Source organism: Phyllostomus discolor, chromosome 4 (genome assembly GCF_004126475.2).
Source record: "Phyllostomus discolor isolate MPI-MPIP mPhyDis1 chromosome 4, mPhyDis1.pri.v3, whole genome shotgun sequence".
NCBI classification, from domain to species: domain Eukaryota; kingdom Metazoa; phylum Chordata; class Mammalia; order Chiroptera; family Phyllostomidae; genus Phyllostomus; species Phyllostomus discolor.
In genome coordinates, this window is record NC_040906.2 from 151,381,283 (window position 1) to 151,403,113 (window position 21,831).

General features: G+C 43.0%; 1 protein-coding gene and 1 long non-coding RNA gene across 5 annotated transcripts in view; both read right to left on the minus strand.

The window, feature by feature from the left end:
• Positions 1-21,831, minus strand: part of BACH2 (BTB domain and CNC homolog 2) — a 332,554-nt gene that overhangs the window by 35,187 nt on the left and 275,536 nt on the right. The window lies entirely within an intron of this gene.
• On the minus strand, positions 18,218-21,250 carry LOC118500272. The gene is made up of 2 exons (XR_004902828.1): positions 21,041-21,250; positions 18,218-20,843 (listed from the first exon to the last, which is right to left on the minus strand). It is a non-coding gene; the product is annotated as an uncharacterized LOC118500272 (long non-coding RNA).

Genomic DNA, 21,831 nt, shown 5'->3' on the forward strand with positions numbered 1-21,831 from the left:
GCCCCTTCAGTTTAAAGCACGTGCCTGGTGCACTGTGGGTTCTCAGTAACTATTAGTTGAACTGAACTGAACTAACCTTAGTGATGCCTGCCGGGCAAGCAGACGATTTGAATCCTTTTGTATGACAATCCATCACATATTTGAAGACATCTGTCTCCTCGCTTGGGGAATTTTTTTTCTTCAAGAACCTAAGTCATATTTTCCATCTGAAATCAAAACTGAAGAACTGACAGATAACACATCTCTTATGGAAAATGTTATTTTCTTTTTGACCCCTGGAAGGAGGTGGGCTTACCCTGCACTAATACTCCCGTAGCTGTGAGCACTTAGGGCCACCAGGGAAGGACCACTGGTCTTTAGTGGGGAAGGTAATCCGACCTCCAGAACTTGAAAAACTTTGCTATTTCCCCTTTCATTTGCACAGTAGAAATAAACAGGGGCATACCAAGGGAATGTAGATAATATGCTTGAAGGGTTTTTGAGGCACAAACACTAAAATTTCTAAGATGATGTGTATCATCTCCTCTGGCAGGGAGCTTTCCTTTGCAGTGGGAGTGGGTGTTATGGTGCCTCACAGAATGACAAAGCACAGATTTTGCCTTATAGGCATGGTTTGTACAGCAGCAATAATAGTATTTCTACAGTCTTTAGTTTCCTTCATCAAAGTCCTTTACCAACCACTCTATGTAACAGAAGCTGAGACTGGGTGACCCAAGCCTGTACAGTGAGTTGGGATAAGTGCATACATGGAAATCAGACCTTTTGCTAAAGGGATGTACAGCTCTGATGTCTCCTCCCTTCTCCTGTTTCCACAGCGGGCTCTGCCAATGGGGAAGAGTTAATGCTGACACAATGCAGGCACCATCTGTGCTCTGTTAGGATTTAAACCGCAGCCATCAACACAATGGCCCCATATGTGAGATGGACAATGGCTGCTGGGGAGCTGTAGGGCTAGCACACAAAACATTAGGCTCTGTAGCAATCTGGGCTGCAGGAATCATTATGACATGAAACCCACACTCCTGGTTTGTCACTCAACCACTGCTCCTCCCCTCTGCTTGAGTTCTAATCTTTCTTGTAGGTGGTTCCTCTGGTCAAGGGAGGGAATGAAGAGGGTGCTGACGCTCTCCATCAGCATGGCCAAGGCTACTATTTTTGTCTAGATCTATTGGGCTCTTGTGTTGCAGCCTTCACAGCCTTTCCCGGGAATCAGGGCTGCAAGCTTGCAAACGACATCAATGGATACTGGGAACCAGCCTATCCTGAGATGACTTCAGGGTTCTGTTTTTGACGATGGTGTCATCTCTGGCAGCATTGCCGCTGAAGAAGGTTAGGAGGAAGCTTCTAACAAAGGGTAGAAGTGTCCAGTTCCTGTGCAGCTGAAACACGATTTTCATGCTAACTCAGAAGATGGCGATGAAGGGCTGTAAGTCACAGGTGCATCCCGATGGCTGCTCTGGGCCGTCTCCTTTGCATGTCGCTCAAACTGTTATAAAAGACCTGTTTCTTTATAGCTCCTAACTAAGAAAACACTGTATGTAAAGATATCCAAACATCCTGAAAGTGAACTTTTGGTTTTTGACAAATACCAAATCTCAGAACACCAGGTGTTCCTGTTTTGGGTGACTCAAACTATTTCTGGATGTACATTTAAGATGCTAGTTAAGGTAACTACAGTACCCAGGGGTGTTTCAGAGTTTTGATGGAATCTTAGTCACTGAAGTTGGAAATCAGAAACCTAACAAACTGAATGGGAAGCAAGCCCTCCCGTTTCCTTGCACTGTGATAGCAAGAAACATTCGGCTCCTGGGAGGGATGGTCCGCAGAGCTCGTCCACAGCAGATTACCACCAGCAGCTTTCCAGAACAGCACGGCTTTGAAAACCTCAGCTAAGCCAGCACCTGTCTGAATACCACCGTCATTTCTTTCTTTAACAAGCATCGGAGGCCAGGGCCTAAGAACCTCTAGGTAGAGTCACCATTGTGGTAAAAATACTGAGACTCAAAGCAAAAGGGAAAACTATCATTTCTCAGCTCATGACCCCTCTCCTCTCTGTTGACACCATCTCTCCTCTCTCCTGCACCTTGATCTTTCCGGATTGTTAATCACAGGGAGGCTGGAGAATCTTTGGGGGAAGGTTCCTGACACAGGCTATGTTTCGGGCAGCAATTCCGTGCTTTGGAGAATGAACTTAATTCTCTCCTGTCTGACCTCCCAGATTTCCCCCAATGCCCTCCTTTTTATTCTCATCTCAAGTTATCCGCTTGAGCCATACTGTCAGCCTTTCTCCTGCCTTCCAGCATTTGCTCAAGCTGTGCTCACTGCCTGGATGCAACCTTCGCTTTGCTTCACCAGTTCCAACTGCACCTGGGACATCTGTGTCCAGCAATGTGGAATGTAAGGGCCAGGGGCAACCCTTGCAAAAGAGGTGGTAATTAAACTGGACACCCCCGCCCCCCGGAAAATAGCTGCTGCTTATAGACTATCGGTCTTGGCTTTCATTCACATGAGTGCTGTTTTGTTCTGTTATCTGAATTTTGTGCCTTTCTTGATTAGAAATTCCTGAAAGACAAGGACCAAGTTTTATACTTTCCCTTGTTATCTACATGTATTTTATTAAGTTTGTTAAATAGTTGCATTGTGAAGAAGCCGTTGGTTCATTATTTTTAGAAGGCCATGTTACACATTTAAAAAAATTAACAAAAGGTCACATTTTCAAGTCAACCAAATACTACAGCATTCAAATAGGATTAAATGATAGGAAATCATTAGATCACAGAGAAGTGCTGGGCTCATGAATCTTTTTGTGTGTGTACTAGGTATCTTGCATAAGCAAGCCATTGCTAATTAATTAATCCAAAAATACTTACTTAAGCATTTGCTATGTTGGGTACTTAGGTGAATTTGAAAGAAGCAAAAAAAGATATATATATATATAGTTTTACTCTGGAGAAACTCACAATGTCTTATCCATAGAGAACAGTTAAATGCTAAAGTCTACATTGCTGAGACCCCTGGTGCAACAGCAGATGAGGGAAGGACAGCATGGGCTATTTAACAGCACTGAGCTGGAGTTTCAGCAGGCTGGGAGACAGGCAAGCAAAACTCACGTGGGTCAGCCTCTGCCCTCCAAATACTGGGATCCAGTCAAAACAGCCTCATGGTTTTCCAGTAAGGATCTTCCATAAGCACTTAGCATTTAACGCTCTCCTCTGCCTGAGAGAAACTAGTGCCCTCTCCACCCAACTAAATGAAACTTCAGCTGAACCTCGTACGTAAGAGGGACTGCCATGGTACAGAAAGCAGTGATCCACTGGGAAGAGGCCGAGAGTGCACAGAAAGCCACAGAGAAAACCACTCAGACACCACTGCCGAGGGAGCTGCAGGACTGAGGGCACAAGACTGTGGACAGGGTTGAACATGAAGGGCAGGACAGGTCAGCGGGTGAGCGAGACTGGTTCTGCTGTAGTCTGCTAGTGAGAGTAACAGAATTTTACACCTAGGAGGTAAAATTCTAGGCCAGCTTGAGAAAAAGCAAAAGCAAAATCCTCTGTTACACTAAAGTAGGGAAAAATGACATAGTTAGCAAGGAAGATATTTCAGAAAGTCAAATTGGGAAAAAAGAATATAAGGCAAATAACTAAAATTATGAAATGTCTAAGAAACAACCGCAACAAGAGGAAGAAGGTGGGCAAAGTCAGAACTCAACGGTTACTCCAGGGGGCTGGGTGGCACAGTTGGTTGGAGCATCATTCCATATACCAGAAGGTTGTGGGTTTGATTCCTAGTCAGGGCACATAGCCAGGTTGTGGGTTCAGTCCCTGCTATGGATGAATATGAGAGACAGTCAACTGATGTTTTTTTTTTCCCCCCTCTCTCTCTTTGTTCTTCTCTCTCTAGAATCATTGAACATATCCTCAAATGATTTTAAAAAAAGGTCTCTCCAGGGGACACCTGGGGCCAAGAAAGCCACATGAAGTCTGGCCTCCTTCTTGAGGGCCAGTCTACCTGTTCTATCCTGTGCCCTGAAGCCAGGCCCCACCCAACTAGCTGCAAAGACCATTATGTATCCTTACTCTGGGTGGGAAGAGAGTCTGATGTGCTGCTCACCACGGTCAGAGAGCAGACACCAGAACACTTTATCTGGCATATGGAGGGAACAGAATGTCAGAGGGGTTTTTACTGCACCTGACCAGATAATTAGGTAATTAGCACTGTTAAGTGATAGGGCACATCCTGTGAGAATCTGTGTACCTCCAGGGAGGCATATTTTCAAAAGTGTACTATCAAGTGCTTTTTATTATACATATATTTTTTTCTGGAGAGCATTTCATTTAGCAAAAAGGATGCCAGGCACGTTTCTCTTCTGTGCCAGTACGGCCCTTTTTCACTTAGTCAAGCTGGACGGCAAACAAGGAAGAAGTGAGTCTGTTTCTGATCCCCCACGGATCTTACCACGAGCCCCGCGGTGCTGGCTGGCTGCTTTGTTCCCATGCCAGGCCCCCACCTGAGGGGTGGAAGGGGGGCACACTTCTGGGAACACAGTCTGGCTGCAGGACAGAAAAGACCAGGAGAGGGAGCACAAGAACACAAGATATTTATCTGGGTCACAGGGCAAGCCATAGAAAGAGCAAAACAAGAGAAGCACGTTGCCTCAAAAAATATATGTAGAATCCGAATGGTGTACTTTTTAGGGGTAGGGGGCGGGGAAGGAATTTGGAACCTGTTTGTTCACCACAGAGAATAAAATTTTAGTTGATTATATTTGATTGCAGACCTAAAAACCATTTTATTTGTTCTTAGTTTGTCCTGGATGATAACATAACTTTATGAACTGTTAAATTTGTCAGCGATGAATAATACTTTATAGCTGGCCACTTCCTCTGGTCATTTTCGCTCACCTTCACCACCCAGTAATATGGGAACAGACACGTCAAAACAGCACACGTGCAGCCTCACGTAGAGACCAGTGGATCTCAGCTGCACTGCAGTGCTCGGCTGGGCTAGGTTTGCAGGCAGTGAGGCCAGGCAGTCTCCCCACAAGGAGTTCACTATATGAGGGGTTGCTTGTGACCACCTCTGCAGTATAGGATACACTTTATTCCTTCAACAAATGGCATATGGACCCCCTCCATGGTTCCACAGAGTCCTAGGTGCTGGGGGCATGAACAACAAATAGGGAAGAATGGGTGCCTGGTCTGAGCAGTTCTAGGCAGACAGGACAGAGAAGGGCCAACTGGTAATTACAACACAGCATGATAAGAGCTGTAATGGGGGTGGAATGGGGGGAGTATGGGTGCACAGCTAACACTGAGGGAGTGACATGGAAGCTGAAGCCTGAGTGAGGATTAGCCAGGGATTGGGAGGGAGCTGGTGTTGCATGTGGAAGAAAAGGAGTGTGCAAAGACAAATGAGAGGGCTCAGCACACAATGTGGTGGCGTACTGGGGTGGCCGTAGGTGACACTGGAGAGGTGAGCAGGGGGAAGGTCAGAAAGGCCGGTCTAGGTCACGCAGAGGAGGCTGGCCAACAGTGGGGAGACACCGGAGTCAATCAAGCAGGAGAACACTGGGGAAATTACTCTGGCTGCGTCTGGGGAGTGAGCTGGGCAGGGGCATGCTGCTCACAGATGTCCATGCAAGAACCAACTGTGGCCTGAACGCAGGCTGTGGCAGTGGAAAAAAGATGTAGACAGATCAAAAAAGCCGTTAGGAGGAAGAGTTGGTGACATGTGAGAACACAGAGCAATATAAGACTGAGAAAGATTTTAAAAAGGTCATATTCCTTCTAACTAATTAAGCAGAGCTATAGCTTGGGTACCACAGTGGTGCAAATACGGTTCCAGTTGGAAGCAATGTGGGACACGTTACTGCGTGACTGTTACAACAGGTATCATGTAAAGGTTCACAGGAGTAACCAAGGCAGTTCAGGCTTCAGGGGCAAAGTTACTGAGGAGGACATGGCTCAAAATTCTGCAGCCGAGAGCTTTCTTTAAGGGAAGACAGCCATTGATGCCAGTCAGTTGTTTCAGCCACTGCATGCTGGATGTAGGATCGATAAAAAGCAAACTTGCCCAGTAAGTCCTTCTGGTCTGGCAATGAGAAAGAGGTGAAAGTTTTTAAAGAATGTGAAGAGTCCATTTTTAAAAGAAACAGATGAATGGAAAAATAGATAGACTAGTATAATATGAGATGACTTGTGGAAAATATCTACAGTCAGAGGTGGGCAAAGGCAGAGGAAAGACAACTTTCTCCCAAGCCCTGTTCATTAATTTTGATAATGACTGTGGAGCAACTGACCAGCTCTGTGGCCAGGATCTCTACTTGGGCCTCCCTAAGCTTCTTTCATCATCACTTGAGTGAACTTCAAACTTCAAAGTAGACTTTCTGACTCTGACCCTCCTGCCTCCCTCTTATGGGAACTCATGATTACATTGGATCCAACGAGATAACCCGAGATAATCTCCCCATCTCAATATCCTTAAGTGAATCACATCTGCAAAATTCCCTTTGCCATGTAAGGTAACATATTCACAGGTGTTGGGGGGATTAAGATGGGGACCTCTTTGAGGGGGTGTTACTCTGCCTACTACACTGGGTTATAAAATCATTAGCTGGTTTCTTAGATGTGTCTTACGGCTTCAGTGCCTCAAAACTGAGGCCCCAGGCAAAGGCAGGTCCTCATGTGAGTCATGGTGACCTAGGTGTTGAGGTCTTCACATGAACAAGTGGCCTGAACTGAGGGGCCATCGATGGGTAAAATGAAGAAAAAGGATGAAAATTATTTCAAGTATTTTTTCTTTGCCATCATTTTACATTTCCACTTTTTCAGCATCTTTTTCATTATTTCCTGTGTACAGGAACATTTCTAGTACTGGATTCATGGTGACTTCTGTGTGGCACAGAGAGACCTTGAACCAGGGCTAGAGATACTCACTGTCTCCAAATCTACAGCTTACTGGCTTGTGGCCCTGGGTTTTGCTTTCCCATCTGATAAAACATAGACACGCACGTGTTTAATGAGTGTTACTACTGTCATCTCTGAGGCAAGGGGTTAAGAACATGGGCTCTGGATCAGGCTGCCCAGGCTCATATCCAGGCTCCCTGACTCAGCAGCTGACCTTTGAGCAAGTTAATGGACCTCTCTTGCCTCAGTTACTGCATTTGGCAGATGAAGATAACAACAGCCATCCTGTAGTGTCACTAAGTTAAACATGTAAAGTGCATGGAACAGCACCTGGCACCTGGTGAGTGCTCAGTAAAGGTTATTTATTCATTTTTATCATCACCATCACTGTACTTGACACAAGGGATATACAAAAGGTAAAATATAACCCTTTTCCTTAGTGCTGGGTCAGATGATTTTTAAGACCAAGGTTTTATGATTCCCAATATACTACAGAAGAAAAAAAACTCCCTTGACATTCTTACTTCCCATGCATTGTGCTGCGTTAGCAAGATCTTTTAATGTTTCTCCTTGCTGCCAATTAAGGGTACCAAGTCAAAGCCGATAGATAAAAATTATTGTCCCATTATCACCTGTTGGCCTCACTAATAAATCTCAGCTTAATGAAATGTATCTATCTTTTTAGTAGAACAGGGTATAACCCAAACTAGAGGGACATGGGCTTCAGCTTGTTTACAGTACCTTGCTACAGTACAGTAGCAGCAGTACCTTAAGAAAGGTCAATGCAGCCTTGGCTGGTGTGGCTTGGTGGATTGAGTGCTAGCCTGCAAAACAGAGAGTCACCAGTTCGATTCCCAGTCAGGACACATGTCTCAGTTGTGGGCCAGGTCCCCAGTGGGGGGCGTGTGAGAGTCAACCACACACTGATGTTTCTCTCCCTTTCTTTCTCCTTCCCTTCCCCTCTCTCTGAAAATAAATAAATAAAGTATTAAAAAGGAAGCTCAGTGCATCACTGCATGCCCAGAAACGCAAATGCTGTAATTTTCTTGGATCTAAGATCACTTTCAAACAGTGAACACATACACATCTATACTCTCGGTAGCTTTTAAAGCAAGTCCTACAAGGTCCAAGAAGTCAATTTTGAGAGGAGGGCTTTCAAATAGCTCTCTTCCACTTGAAAGCTGAAGTGTGGAATGTGGAGTGGATGTATGTTTTACTGAGTCGGCAATAGAAAGCAGAGTACACTCACAGCTGTAGCAAGCCAGGATGAATTTATACAGTGAATTTTAAATCAGACTCAAAATTGGCTTAAGTTATCCATTGAAAAAAAATTCCATTGATTTTGGGCTTCCTGATGATGTTTTCTGGGTGAGGCAGACGCTAGACTGAAAGCCAAGCAGACGTCTTTATTTTCAAAAGAATTTGAAGAGGCAGATTTTGCTAATGGAATACAGGGACAAAAATGAATATTATAATTCTACTTGTTAGCAATTGTCTTGGCATAAAATCCAACTGAAGCAGTTTTGTCCTAGTGGCTGAAATTCTTCCACCTTATTATTGCCTTTTTAGATAGATTTTAGCAACTCATTCCCTACCTTGTTTTTCCCCTTTTCTCTCTTCTATTCCAACACTTCTATAAAACCTACTTTTCCATTAAAAAAATAACTCTGCAAGTTCATTGATCTTTGTTTGTTCTTCTGAAACTAAAACTTTGTTATTCTGCTCAAATTATTATCATATTTTTTGACACACAATAGGTGCTCAACAAAGTCAGTTTCTTCCTTCTTCTTTCTCTGCTTGACCCCTATCCAGTAATATATTTTTTCCTTCAGTCTTTACTTTACAAACCACTTGCTAATAATTGGCTCTGAGAACCTCCTTCAGACTTTACATCATTTATTGGGAAGCTCAGCACAACCTGAGATAACTCCCACAAGACATCTTGGAAATGAAATGGTTTCAGAGAAAAACCAAGTCCCACTTATGAAAAATGAAGTGCTTTTGTCTCATTTCAGACCTGGTGGCAGAAGGGAAACATCAGCTTTCAGAGGTCATAGTGAAATACTTGACATGTGAAATGTTTTTTTTCATTTTGTCTGTTTGTTTCATAATACCGTCGATGGGTTTCATCAGAAAAACAAGGCCAATTCAATTGATCAAACACAGTTTCAGCAACAGACACACATACATACAAACGCTCACACTCTCCGAGTTTTAACAACACTGAATCTAATTTGGAACCACAATGGCTAGGGAATGAAGAGTTAATACTTAAACCCACCCTTAATTCATCCTGTCATGCCTGAGTATCACTTCTCCCATAGCAAGCAGATCACCCACTGTTCTTAGCCTACCAGGCGGAGAATGAAATTGGCTACAACATCACTTTGCCACAATGGAGGGAATCAGGGATGAGCCCTGAGAACAAGCTTGGGTGCTCTTTGTGTGTGAGAGTGGGAAGCAGGGCAGGAGGGTGAGAAAGGAAGACAAAATAAAGAGTGAGAAAGCAGGCACATTTGCCTATTCCTACCGAGGGTATCTTTCTAAGGCAGGGGCTCCTGACAGCAGCTGGGGCTGTTAGCGGTCTAAACTCCCAAACTTGAAGGAATATGTGAACTACAATGACCATAGCTGATACAATACTGCGGCCCTATGCTTTCCCATACATTTGTGCACATGGGCAGAAAAAGGGGACTTCTTCTCTGCTTGGCTGAAGTGCCCCTTGCTTTGCTTATTTTAGGGACGATTTAAATTACTTGCTCTTTCGACATTATGGGGCATATTCCCACTGAAATGGAACAGTCACACTTTATTTCTTTAGCATGCATGAATCACTGTTTTAATTTGTAACCTAGCCCACATAACTTTCACTCATTCGTGGAATAAATAAAATCTCTGTTCCCAAATGGAAGGACCTGTGGAGCTATCTCAGGGCAAAGATACATTAAGGAGGGAATCGCCCTCTCATCTCTGATGCCCTCTTGGTTGCGGGGCAGGTAGAGTCACCAAGAAAAGAGCAAAGAGCAAAATTACTAACTTGTCTCTCCTACAATACTTCCAACTTCATCAGGCAGAGGTTTACTCTCTCTGAATAAATTCATTTTTTCTCCAAGGCTTCCTCATTATAGGACCAGGCCTTGCCATTAAATAATACTCTCACATTGTCATTCATCTATAAACTTTTAATGTCATTGTTTTTTTCATTTTTACAACTTGGGACATTTTGTCATGCAGCGAGGAGTCGCCGCCCCGACGCCCGTGCTGCTGTGCTCAGCGAGCGGCCTTCTCGGCCTGTTTGCAGTGCGTGCGCCTCTCGGAGAGAAGAGCGGCATCGCGAAATTCTTGGATTCAGGAAATAAGTTCATATATTCATTATTAGGACATTGAACATTTGTGAAACAATACCTATCTGAGCCTAAAACATGAGCAGAAGGTGAGCTATTATCTTAATCCTAAGTCCCACTATCATGATACGGATACCGCAGATGTTCTGCGCCATCACGGCAGAGAAGTCTGAGCTGTCTGAATTTGCCAGCTTGGATTAACAACTGCTCATCTCCGATCATGCTGGTTCCAGTTCAGTGACTGAAATGGGTAAAAAAAATTCATTTTATTCTTTCCTATGAAAGAGACATTGGCTTTGCAATAATACATTTCTTTTTTTTTTTAAAGTCCCTTTGAAAGGGAGAATGCTAAAAATGGTGTAAGAAGCACTAGAGAAGAATAGAAATTCATTTTAAAGCAGTGTACCATGTACAAATGCTGTCTTACAAATAGGATTATTTAATTTAAACCTTAGATCTGTCAAGCTCCATTACTTCAAATGGAGCCTGTCGCTTCTTGAGTTCATTATACATCGAGATTATATTACAATTTCTGTTAGGTTAAGTCATTGCTAAAATACAAGGCGGTTAAAAAAATTACACAGCAGTGTCAGTAAATAGAGCAAAGTCACTGCTGTGTTCGGAAAGGCAAAAAGCCGTCTTGCTAAATGAGGATCCAAGCTGTCCTGTACCAAGACTGTTACTAATAAATAAAAGGCCTCTGGGAAAAGTGCTGAGCGTACGCTGGATCTATTTTCAGCTTGCATCAGCAGCTGCTGCCCCTGGGATCACATCTTTACGCATACTCTACACCATATGTAATCACTCCAGTGCTGCAACCACTAAGATAATGAAAGAGCATGGCATAAATCTATACTTGAGTAGAATGCTAAATGAGAAAAATAATACAAAAAGGGGGAAATAAACTGCATTTTCAAGTCATTAGGAAGAAAGACTTTGACATATGAAGTGTTGCAACCATTAATAGCACTTATCATATAGAGTGGAGACAAAGAGACAAATTAATCAAACTGACAGAACTGGGACATTTTATGCTAATGTAGGCTCCTGGGTTTTAGTCTGTATTCCTCTGCGTCTGGAAAACTGATACCATTACGGGGCAGGAAATTGCATGAATAACATGCAACAGATCATAAAAATTCACACACCGACTGCAGAAACATGCCACAAGCTCTGTAAAAACAAGGATGCAAACCTCAACAGAGAAACTACCAGCAAGTAACAAATGCAAATAAGTCCAGGAATCTCTCCCATTCATGCACCGTAATTAACTATAGGCTTCTCCCTCATAATTACGGTGGTGAAACTGAAGCCTAAATAGCCAACTCTGCAGTTAGCCAGAGAAGGCTGCATGGGCCCTCATTTGAGGTTATTTGCCATCAGCTGAGGCAAGTGACACTTCAACCTAAATTTACTGGCTTGGTTGTGTTAACTTAGAAAAAATGCACAATAAACATAAAAACATTTAGTGAAGACTTTAAAAGGAAGGAGGGAGAAAAATAAATTGATAATGCAAAGAAAAGATGAACAAGAATCGCCATGTATGTTTGTGCAAGTGGTGGAAATAAGGAGAATCATATACTGAAAACATTTTTATAAAACACATGCTGTCTCCAACTAATGAACAGCTTCCACTTTATGAACAAGCTGTACTTAAAGGTGAATGGTGGGCACATCCTCTTGAAGACTCGGGGGAGCGACTGCCTTTTGTTCTCCACTGTGAAGCCCTAGGTGGTTGGTGGAAACAGGCCCACTGGCTAGTTCACACCAATCTATGGAGAGAAATGACTGCAGCCCTAAGATCTCTAGCCCTCCCTGGAAGAAGCGCACACATCAATGATACTGAGAGGAGATGGGCTGTCCAGCTGGAACTCCAAAGAATTTTCTCCTAAAAAATTATCAGCCTCCAAAGTAGTTGGGTGTGGCTAAAAAAGTACATCAGAACTGGACACCAGTGGTATCACCTTTGCTGGTATCCAGGCCTCTGGGGCTCAATGAGGTGGTTGTAATCTCCCTCTCATTCTCATCTAATACACGCTGCGTATTTTTCTGCCTCCAGAACTTTTCTAAAGGATACCCTTCATTTGTTTGACAAATGCTAACCAAATGCCTGTGATGTTGGCATTGTTCTGGAGAATCAATTTGCAGATTAGAAACAACATCACCACCACTCAGAGGTCTTGCACAAGGATCTTACTGCACAAATGAGGAAAAGACAAGCAGTAATTCAATTACAGTACAATGCAAAAGCTGCTATGACAGACATATAGAGAAGGTGCTGCAGGTATACAGTGGGGGGACACTAACTTGTGATGGCCTTTCCCACCTATGGAGATCCTACCCACACCTCTTCTCCTATATGAAGTCTTCTCTCATTAGGATGATCCACTCCTGCTTTGTATTTCATGGTCCTGCACCTACTCCCAGACTGTGGAATTCATTTCCTATAGTCTTTGAGTAACGATAAACATCTGGTCACTGAATACATTTAAAACAATGAAAGGCAACATAGATATGAGATTTGGGAGATGGTTGAGGAAAGTAGCCACAGTTCATATCCTGTTTCCAGGAAAAATACACTCTGGGTTTGAACAACTAATTTCTTAACGAACTTCTGAAGTGCAATTTATCCAAGCTGTCGTTCCTAGCCTTTGTTGCTTAGACAGTGGATCACCAAAACCACCCCGCATCTGCATGGATCAGTGCACGAGACGTTTCAGGCAGTGTGGATGTGAAGTGGAGATCCTTCTACAGTCAGGTAACTTGCACATGAAAACAAATGTTTCAGGGAGGACTCCTGCCCCACCTCAGACTTGGTACAATGGAAAGTGAAAAGCACACCTGGTCTTGTATGTGAACCTGGGGCTGTGCTTGGCTGTCCTCAGTGCCGCAGATAAGTGTTTCCTAAGCACCCTAGGCTGATCTGTTATTATGATCATAACCATCAGGTTAGGTTAGGCTGGTCACATGTCTGGGTCTGGGAACACAGCTGGGTCACTGGGGCTAATCCTTACTACCAGATACCAAGTCTGGGTGGCCACGCTCTGAAGGAAGGAGAAGGGGCAGATGTGTTTCTCCTTCACTGCTCTTGAGCCCTGAGGACACTGGCCTGAAAACCCAGGCCCTGGGTGCATGTGTGGTAGCCACCCCGCTGTGCACCCGCAGGCCCTGCTGACCTCCCTGGCAGGCGTTGGGCCTCGGGCTTGCACTGCTGCTGCTTCCTTTTTGTAAAGTCCATAAACTTTGGTTCCCTAATGTGATAGGACTTTAAAATATACTGACGTTTTGTATAATTTTAGCATACTTACCGTTTTACTCTCTTGCTATCAATACAATCAGGCATCACACTGTCAACTGTCAGCGGGCCCGTTAATTTTCAGTATTCTTACCAATGACTGGGGTTGCTGTGGCCTTAGCCTTTGATTGGTAACCATAGAGAGATGTCTGAATTAGAATTAAAATTTAAAGATGGCAAATGGCATAAATTCTGTTTAGGTTTAATTAATGTAAATATTTTGGGAAGAAAAAAGATATACCAAGTGCAAGATAGAAAATAATTATTTTTGCTTACATATGCTGAAAGCCAATGGACTGATAGCGATCCCTGTTTTTAAATGTGGTCGGGAAGTGGACACGTTCTCCGTGAGGGAGAGTACTGGGGAATATGATGGTGAAATCTGCCAACTCCTGTTTGGGTGCCCCGAACTGATACGCATTTATTTAAATCATTTATAGCCATGATCCCTTACTTTAATAAGTACATTAAACTCTGAGAAATAAAATGACAAAAACGTCAGATAGGAGATCATAGTTAAGAAAGTCTTAATAAGTGGGTTTTGTACTATGAGAAAATCATTCTAGTGGCAACTTAATAACTATTTTCAACAGGAATCCCTGTGGAAATCTGGGACCTGGGGCATGGCCTGGGAACCTGACACACAGGCCAAGTTTTGCCTTTCCCCTAGGTAGCTAGCTGTTCCCTGCAGAAAGCATGGGGTATGATAGGCCGGCGCAGAGCTGACATCACTTGACAGGGTCATACAGAGCTCTGCGTCTGTGGGTGGTGATTCTAAGTGTGAGGATAACCAGGTTTGCTACAGTCATGGGGACTGAAGACAGGCGAATGGAGTGGGGCAGGAGGGAAGGTGGTGCTTCTGTGGGACTCAGGTTGCTAGAGATGTTTCTTAATAGAAGGCTACAGGTGCTGCAGAGGTTGTGAGTTCTGGGAGGTTGGTTCATGGAGAAAAGTGTCTAAATTTATTGCTAAGATAGAAGGCCAGAGGCAGGTGATGAAAGTACAGAGCAGGGAAGATGAGAAAAAGGTATAAAGAGCCTCAGTGGCAAATGGGAGGTGGTCTTGGGCAAATGGGGATGGGGAAGGTGGCCACTGGATCTAGAAAGGCAGAGACAGGATGGAAATACAGGGGGATTCCCTAAAATAGAATCATCTTCTGGAGGGTGGGCCCCTTGTAGTACAGGCTTCCCTTACTAGGTGAGTGTTCTACAAACCCATCTGTATCAGTGTGCCAGCTGGTGGTGGTGTGAGAGGCTGCATTCAGCTTCAGTGAATTTGTTTTGAAGACTCTTTTCAATGGTGATTTACGAGTGCATCTGCCCACACTGCACTGAGTATTCAGCAGTTTTTGATAAAACACTGGCATGACCCCCATCCTACCTATTCAACCAATATCACCCCACAGACATTTTTTTTGTTTCCCTCAGATGAAAAAAGCCATCAAAGGGAAACATTTTGCTGATGTGGAAGAGGTGAAACAAAACCCAGCAGAAGAACTAAAAGGCATCAAAATTGATGAGTTCAGAAACTGTTTAGAGCAGTTGAAGAACCGTCTCCATAGGTGTATTGCATCACATGGAGAGTAGGTGATGGAAATTTAAACATGTAAGAATAAATACACAACTTTTTCTAAACAAATTCTGGGTTTTTTGGGTCTCCCCTTGTATATAAAGAACTTCCTGGCAACAGCACTAATGAATCATAAGCTATAAGAAGGAGGTTGTGGTATCAGCTTTTCCAGAGTCTTTTTTTTTTAATGATGAGAGAGATAAAAGTCTTTTGGGGTCATTTAGGTTCTGTTTTGGATGGAGGTGTACAGAGTTTGATGACTTATTGTTTGCTTTTTCTGACAGGCACATATCAGAATTGTAACTTAGCATAACTGTGCCTTTCAGACAGACAGTGGGATACAGCTCTGGTGTGCGAGTGATAACAGACTCTTGAGTGGGACTTTATGGGTTAGACAGCACAAGCTTTTTACTTTTATCATTTGTTGCCCCCACAACTTGTAAGTGAAATGTTATGATTTTTATTCTTGTTTTCTACGAAACTGGTTTGGAGAGCTTAAGCAACATGCCCAAGGTCACGGGCTTGGGTCCTGAGCTCCTCACAGGTCATGTGGGATCTCCCCAGTGTCACTACAGCCATTCTAATGAACTAGCTGTAACACATTTTTAAAATTGAATTTCTTGGGGTTACATTGGTAGTCAAATTATATAGGTTTAAGGTGTACGATTCTATTATATATCATCTGCATATTGTACTGTCTAACATATTTTCCTTTACTCATTCCTCCTAAAATGTTTTATCCATTATGATTATTACCCTTACATAGTCTGAGGAAAAAGTGTGGGCATTGTGCATTGTCAGAGCCAGGAATGAAGACCAAGAAGGCAGGGCCCGCAGAACAGACCCTGGCCTTGGGTTTCTTCACCACACCGCCGACCTTCGTCTAGCCCCTTTGGCTTGACTTTCCTCCACCTGCATATGCTGAGAGCTTCAGCTTAACCCTGCGGGAGATATTCTAAGTGTATATGGGAAGTCTCCATCCTTCTTCTCCTTTTTTAAGTGGGGGCCAAAATTTTCCATAAAGAAGTTTGCTTGTGCAAAACACAAAGAAGCCCCCCGGGCTCTAAGGACAGAATGGCAAACACGGCAGCCTGGATGCTTGGAACCTGCACTCTAGGCATGCACTGCCCAGTATGGTAGTCACTAGTCACACTGGACTCTTTGAATTTAAATTAATTATAATTAAATAAAACTAAAAATTCAGTCACAGTAGCCATCTTCTAAGTGCTTAAGAGCCACATGTGGCTAGTGACTACCATATTGGGCAACACAGAATGTCATTTTCTTCATCATAGAATATGATATTGTGCAACACTGATTTAGAGGAAGAAACAGGTAATAAACAATTAAATTAGCTAATAAATGTACAGTAAAAATTTATGATGCAATTTAGGTCTTTCCTGTTTTTCTTTAGTCAATCGGTTTCTTTTCTGAGAAACATGTCTTATTCTGTGTCTTTATTACCTCTTGCCTAGACCCTTGCAGCTACCTGGCCACTGGCTCTTTCTCCCTGAATTCTTTCTTTGTATTGCTGCCCAATTCATCTTTCTAATGACAATCATTTTATCTCCCTGCTTCCTACAGAATAAAACTCAATCTCCTCAGCATGGCACATAAGGCTCTTTATAATTGGGCTCAACAGACCTGTCCTGTCTCATGTCCTGCCATGTCCTCTCCCTACTCTACACTCTAGCAACAGAAAATAGGGTTGTTGACGTTGAATGCAGTGCCCTCCATATCCATCCTTTGGAAGAACATCTAAATGACAAAGATGACCACACCAGCCAAATGGATAGGCCTTCTTTAGAACTTCACTGACTGGAAAGATGAGAAGGAGGGAGAAGGGCAGAGGCATGGTTACAGAGAACTGGGATAGAAGCATAAAGTGTCTAGTCCTACAGAAATCCCGCTACACGAACCAGGAGTAAGGGAGAGCATCGTTCTCTATCTTCACCGTGAGGAGGGTACAGAAACAGGTGAGGTGGCGGTATAGCTGCTTAGGGACCCAAGCAGGACAGCTAGGATATTCTGGAAGAAATACACAAATCGGATAACCAGGAATGGTTGATTGAAAGAAACACACACACAAACAAACAAAAATTGTTTTCATCCTAATGTACTTAACGCAAAAAGCCTGTTCCTATATTTTATACAAAACTCAGGAAAATAGGCATGACCCTGCATTCCCAATAAAACACCACTGTGGTTTTCTTTGAATAGAGATTGTACAAGACAGGACTAGTGGACAGAAAAAGTACTGAATTGTGGAGCATTGCCCAAACTATAGACACTTGGACCCACATCACAATCTAAAATATTTTCTCTAATGCAACTCACTTTCTTCTTTATATAAATTTAGCTTATACAGAAACTTGTCCTAAGTAATACTACCTGGGAACTCTCAGGTTCACTTTTTCTAATATGTATTAAAATGAACACAGTGATTTTGAAAAAAAAAAAGAAGTTCTTCATATACCATTTGGAATCATTTCACTTCATGGTGTGCTACACATACTCATATTTTGGGAAGTACTGAGATTTAGGAGCCTGAACGATTATTCTGGCTAAGGGCTAAGGGGGAAGACATTGGGATGTGGCCTTGCAGATTTTCTGGTGTGAAACATGGGGACAGAGCTGTGTGTGATTCTCCTGCTGGGGGTGGGCATCCTAAAGAGCAAAGTACCGTGTTTTGCTGTGTATAATGCACACCCACATTTTTGGCCAAACCTTTCAGGGACAAAAATCTTTTGTTTTAATTTTTAATTCAATTATTTATTTCTATTTAGATACTTGTTTTTTATATAAAGGAATTTTAGCATTTATTTTTGAACATATTATGGTGCAAGAAATTTTATGTAACAAATAGCTATAAAACACAAGAACAGATAAAAGGTATTTCAGGGACTACCTATGTATAATGTGCATCCTTATTTTTCCCTCAAAAATTTGGGCAAAAAGTATGCATATACAAAGCAAAATATGTATATACTTTTATCTCTCTACAATGTAACAAAGTGTTTATAGACATGATGTGTTATTATTTTCATTATTTTATTTATATTTATTATTTTAAAAATACTATTTTATTATGCAGAGATGATTCCTTTTTTTGATGCATTAATTATTGATCTGCAATAATGTCATTATCTTACTGGGGCTAGTGAGAATTAATGGATTAATGTTAACAAGGAGCACAGAACTTCCCCAATGTCTACGGCAGTTCTCAGTCCTTTGTAGGGATCTAACACCTGAGAAGGAGGCCACCAGGGAGACTCATTGGCAGCATGGGTTCCTGAGGAAGCTAATGGGGTCCAGGTTTTGGGGGGCTTCCGGGGCCCTGGCAGCAGCTTCTAGCCTCTGTGGTGACAGGCCATTTCCTCTCTCACTGGCCCAGAATGTCAGGTACAGTGAAGTGGCAGCAGCTCAGGGAGGTGGGATGCTAAATTTCTTATATCAAGGATGCGCCCTTGATGGTGTCTCTGAGGATGACATAGGGCCATCTCTGGGGCTGCCCCATGAGTTCACTTGAATTAGCCTCCACAGGAACTCAGCTGGGCAGCACCTCTACAGCTGTCAGAGGTTGTTTTCTTGCACAAAGGGGAGAAAAACCTGACTCCTCAAATGCAGGGGGTTTCTGTAACTCTTCTGCCATTTTTCTCTCCCCTCTTCAGTGCAGTTGGGCTCTTAGAAAACCAGTGTCACAGCACTTCAGCAAGAAGCAGGCATTTGAAAGCCCCTTCTAACAGCTGCTAATGGTTGTCGAGGAGCAGGCAAGACCCCAGGGCTGGAGGGATGGGAGCCAAAAATAACTGCACAACAGCATTTTCAGGATTCAGTCATTTCTGATGCAGAAAAGGGACTTGAACTAAAGTACAGCTCTATGAAAACAGTGAAGGGGCTGCAGGGTCGAGGGCTGCTGGGCCAATGCTGACATGCCCAGTCCTGTTACAGCAGGGCTTGGGGGCCTTCCTCAGAAACCTGGTGTCTGAGAGAGATGGAAACAAGACAATGGAAAGACAAGGTAAGGGAGATTGGTGTTGATGGTCAACTGCACTCAGCCCCCTGCATGCAGGGGGATGGGCCGTTAGTGCCTGGTTGTAACACTGGGGAAACTTTGTGAGGACGGCTCTTTTTGTGGGGGCGGGGGATGTGTGTGTTTAATGTGTTTCATTCTGTGGGAATCACAAGCCCATATCATGGTCGAGTTACCACTTTAGGTATCCTTCTCCTAAGGAACCACCCCACCTCAACTCAGCCTTGCCCCGATGGGGTTGCCTCCTACTGTGTTTCTACTCAACTTGCTTTGTCTCTAACAGAGATTTGTAGCACTGTAGACCTCAGGGACTCAAAGTTTTTGTTTTTTAATAATATCCAACTTCCATTTCTGGTTTTGAATGAAATCTAGACTTTTTGGCTATTTTCCCAAGAATTGTGGAGACTTCTTGTTTTCTTTTCATTTTTACACTGTATACATAACGCAGCACTTCCCCCGACATCTTCCCTGACACTCAGTCCAGATGTGCATGTGGCCCTTGTAAATCTTCCCACTTACTCTCCAAGAGTGTTGATGCTCTTAGTGAGTAAGACTATGTCTTTGAATAGTGTTTCCATCTGCATCGTACACTTGATCTCTTTGGGTTTGGCAAACAAACCATCACCCACTTAGAACCCAGACAGGAAGGTGGCAGATGATTCATGCTTCATTAGGAACAAGTCATGCCAAAGTAATTTCGTTTCTGGTTTTGATGGGATTATGGCTCAGAGAATGCAGTGTAAATAGCATCCCAGGATTTTAGCAAGGCAGCGGACATCTCTTAGGCCTATTAGAATAATTTGAAAAAAAAAACGGGGTCGGAAAGACAGTAAAATTAAGTAATCAGTTACTGGATGATAGATTAATGTCAACTTCAACCTGATGAAAAGTTTCTGGTTATGAGACCCACACTCTATCATGCTTAACTTCTATCCCTGACTTGGAAAAGATCCAGGTGGCAAGCTGGTGAGATACTCTAGGAGGCAGAACCAGGACTCTCAAGGATGACCACAGGCTGACATTATGGGGTAAATGTATAAGGACACAATTTAACAAAAACAGACATCAAATCCTGTACTGGGATTTAAAAAGTCAACTTTGTAAGGGTAGGATGGGAGAATCCTGGCTCAAGCGGATGGGTCAGTACTGTGACATGGTTGTCAGGAAATTTAACACGATCCTGGGCTACATCAAGAGATGCATAATGTAGAGATGGGGTCCTACCTTAACTCTACCTTTAGTGTTCATGTCACATTGAGACTCTTGTACTTTGAGGTTTGTTAAGAGTAGGCCTGATCAGCAAGGACCATGATGAGTACTGAATCTATGTCCCAGGAAACGTGTGGAACCAGGAATGTTTAACCTCCAGGAGAAAGGGAGTTTTAAAGGCTCATGTAAGAGTTTTCAGAGTGCTCAAAGAGCTATCATGAAAAGATGAGAGAAAATTTGTTCTCTTCCACTGTAGAGGGTATAAATAATACCACAATGAAAATTTAAGGGAAGGTGGATTTCTCCTAAAAATGAGGAATAATTTTCTGGTAATCACAACTGTATAAAGTGGAAGGGACTTTGAAGTGGTGGTGAGCTCCCCACTGTTGGAAGAGTTCCAGCAGAGGCCGAAGTGGTACCTACGTCATTGTTGTAAAAGGATTCCAAATTAGATCGGGTAGATGAGGTGTAACATACCTGTTTTAAAACTTCAATTCTTGCCCTGGCTGGCCTAGCTCAGTGGACTGAGGCGTGGGCTGCGAACCAAAGCATTACAGGTTCGATTCCCAGTCAGGGCACATGCCAGGCCACAGCCCCTAGCAACCACACATTGATGCTTCTCTCTCTCTCTCTTTTTCCCTCCCTTCCTTCTCTAAAAATAAATAAATAAAATCTTTTAAAAAACCTTCAATTCTTGACACACCTTATTTCCTACCACAATAAATGAGGGGATTTATGGTTTTTAGTATTGCTTAAGCACTTTGTATAAAAATTGACAAGGAAGAGTTCTGACTAGTGTGGCTCAGTGGATCAAGTGCCGGTCTGTGAACTTAAAGGTCGCCGGTTTGATTCCAAGTCAGGACACATGCCTGGGTTGCAGGACAGGTCCCCATTTGGGGGTTTGTGAGAGGCAACTGATCGATGTATCTCTCACACATGGATGTTTCTCTCCCTCTCCTTCTTTCGCCTGTCCCTTCTCTCTAAAAATAAATAAATAAAATCTTTAAAAAAGTTGACAAGGAAGAGAGACAAGGTTGATAGTATTTTCTTTTACTCTGAAAACCAGTAGCAAAATATATGAACTTGTGAGCTGGCACAACAAACAGAGCTTTCCTGAACTTCCCCATGTCTCCTATAAGTCTACGAATGACACATCTTTCAAGCTATTTCAGTCTGGAATGCTGGCCTACTTCAACCGGTCTGCTGAGATTACAAACAATTTGCAGAGAACACTGGGAGCCTTGCTAGGATGTAATGGAAGGCAGTATTAAAAAAATATAAGGAGTCAGTGATTTCCTAAATATGTAAGCTTTCAAAGGCCATCATAACCTATTCAACAAAAATTCAACTGTATGGTTGCAGAAACTTGAAATTAAACAAATGCAGACTCGGCAGTCTGAGTTTCAAGACATTTATACAGGCATTACTTCCAGGCATGACTTTCCCTTGCTGAACAAGTAAGCCCTTTCTCTTTAG